Source organism: Phytophthora infestans, genomic scaffold (genome assembly GCF_000142945.1).
Source record: "Phytophthora infestans T30-4 supercont1.130 genomic scaffold, whole genome shotgun sequence".
Lineage (NCBI taxonomy): Eukaryota > Oomycota > Peronosporomycetes > Peronosporales > Peronosporaceae > Phytophthora > Phytophthora infestans.
The window spans coordinates 13,414-16,443 of record NW_003303629.1 but is presented as its reverse complement, the minus strand read 5'-3'; positions in this window follow the sequence as shown (position 1 = coordinate 16,443).

The following is a 3,030-nucleotide window of genomic DNA, read 5'->3' as shown; positions in this document are numbered from 1 at the left end:
GAAGTGAAGGTTCTCGCCTTCCTTCCCTTCATACGGCTTATACCTTCAGCCGTATTGGCTTCAGGTGAGGCGGATTTGCTTCCGCCGCCGGGAGCCTGCAGGTTTTCTCGCACATGCGCGATGAGGCCCTGCTCGTACGCGTCGAATGCATTGACGCGCTCAAGCTGCTCAGCCGGTGTTGATACCACCAGGCTCTGCAGGGCCTCCATCCCGAAGATGCCTGCCATCTTCCGAACCGACTCGAACTGAGAGTCGTTCATATGGGAGAAGTCGTTCCTATCCATGGCAACGAACTTCGGAGAGGTTCAGGTAGTCTACCCGGTGGCGTGGATTGACTACAAGTGCTACCAAGTGTGACGGGGTCACACAGCACCTTGCGCTAGAGGAAGTTATCTTCCGAGAGTATACAAACTCTCAGTGAGCGGCAGTTCACAGGTCCCCTCTTTAATTAAAGAGAGCGAAGTGACCTAAATAAGGTAGATTGTAAACTGAGTATATTTATAGGTAGGTTAAGTTTGGGTTTAATACAAACTGTTAGTTACCTATAGAAATGCAATGTCATTTAACCAATGGTTGGCTTTGAATGACCTTGGTACCTTGTACCAAATATCTCGGAGTATGACGTGTCATACTCCTGAAGTGTGAAGTGTCACACTTCATCTAACCAGGGTACACTTAGGGCTACGTACCCCGTTACAGACACCGACACTTATGACTTTGCAAGAGTGAACATAAAAATTAATACGGGAAAACGGAAGTAAATGCACACATAGAGCGGGGCTTTTCGATGACTGACATGCTAAAAGAGGAACACACACAGAGCATATGGTAAAGCACGTCAAATTTATGAAGCAATGAGCACACTCATCGTCTGGGGGGAAAACTAAGGAGGGCCTCCAGCTGGGCTACCGTCTTACCCCGCATATAAGGCATAGGTGCTGTAAATGAATACAACGCTGCTTGTGTGTTATATTCGTTTAGAAAGCCTATGTGTTGTACAACGAACAAATTGTTTGACTTTGAAGAAGCAAGTCTGTGGGTCCTGGAATATGGCTTGGTCGTTTAGGCTTGACCCTCCTACGCGATCGGCGTGGGTTCAAACCGCCACGCTGTGCTAGAGCAGCAAAGCCGTGACCTTTCACGCCTATCCGATAGTCTGCTAGAACAGCGAGTTTCTCGTGGATACTATAGCTACGTCGCTCAGCACTCATGGCTGTGTAAATTATAAAATAAGAGAATTAAAGCCAAGTAACAGCAGCACCGACAAGTTTGTTCAGAAGGGTGGTTGGTTGGGAGCTATCAAGAATATTTATTGGCTGGTCCAGCCTTGTGTTTTACACATGTGTTCTAATTAGGTAGGTGGTCAAATTGAGGTTTAAGCTAGATGTCGAGCGAATCCCGTATTTATTTAGAACACATATGCCTTATATGCGGGGTAAGACGGTAGCCCTCACATGAAAATAAACAAAATGTCAGAATAAAAATATACTTTACGTCGACAACGGCAAAAAATAGATATGCCGTTGCCGACGAAAACAACTATTATTATAGCTATTCGTCGCAACGGCAAATCCATTTGTTTGACAGTTACCGACAGAAATCAAGAAAAAGCGGCAACTATTCAAGAACAAACAACAGTATCCTTAGTTTTACCCATCGTCTGGTGCTCCTTCGCATTCACGGATAGGCCTCCTTGTCAGCACCCTTATTGTCTTCGCGTAGAATCTCACAGCGAGTCTTCTTGCGGACACCGACGACCTTGATGGGTGCTCCACAGCACGCGAAGTCTTCATGCCACACTTGGAAGCAGGTCCTGTCGCCACCTCTGCGTGTCTTGCAACACCGGTAAAACTTGGCGCCGCCGTTGGAGCAGTCCGGGCAGTAATAGGTCGTCTGAAATGACTTCTTGAGCTCGCCTCGATATAGCAAGCACACTTTGCACGACCGCTGGCGCCTCTTCTAAATGCCACCCTTCACAGTCACCCAGTCGTCGAATTACATGAGGGTGTGCCCGGAGGATGCAGGGCGCCGTCTCTTGCGTGCTGCTGGTAGCGGAGTAGGGGCTACCCGGAAGTCTTCGGCCTGAGCTGTAGGGGCTGCTTGTGCAGCATTTTCACCATCGTAGCGCTTCATGGGTGTCCACCGGCGAGCCGGCTCGCCTCCTTGTGCGTCAGGTACGCGTTGACGAGCGCCAGGTCGAGAAGTTCGAGAAAATGGCTGTTGTAGTTTTTGCCGAGCCTGAAGGAGAACAGCAAGCTAGAAATGACCCATAATAACAGCAAGTTAGAAATGACCCAAAGTAATACAGCAGCAACAACCCGTACAATAGAGCATGTTATTCCTCTCTGCAGGAGCTTTGCCTGACGGTTTTAAGCATTCGACAGTGCGGTGGGTAGCTTTGACTTCCACCCGGCGACCATCAGCTGGCGCCACAGGTGGCCGAGGTATACCAGGCGCGCGTCTAGCGTGGACGCTGACGCCGACGCTTGAGCCGCGGCTTTCGTCCTCGCGGTGACACGGATCGGCATTTCACTTGCTTCACACTCGGCAAAATCTCGAATGGCTGAGAATTCACGTAGTCTTCTGGCGACTCATCAAATGCGAACAGGTTTTGACAGGCGGGGAGAGGGTGTACTTTAACCCGGTTCACTGGTACGTGTCCTGTGTGAGGAGCATCAAAAACCTCTCCCGCCTTATATTACAGGGGCTCCAAATTAAACTTGATTTTAGTATCGGGTCGCCGTTTCTGAGCCAACTACTATTTGAGAAAAATTGTAAGTCGTAAGTTACGACTTACAATTTAGACTACGTCATAACTTACGACGTTGGTAACAGGGGGTTCAGTCCAGAATTCTTACCACCACTGCTGGCAAATATTATTTAAGTCCAGAATTATTGCCACACCCTCGGTAAACCTGAACGAAAACATACTGGCTATAACAGAATCGGAATAGCGTTACAAAAACAGTTTATCAACAGTACGTAAAACGGTCGCAATACGAACTGAAATGGGACCGTTTTACTGAATGC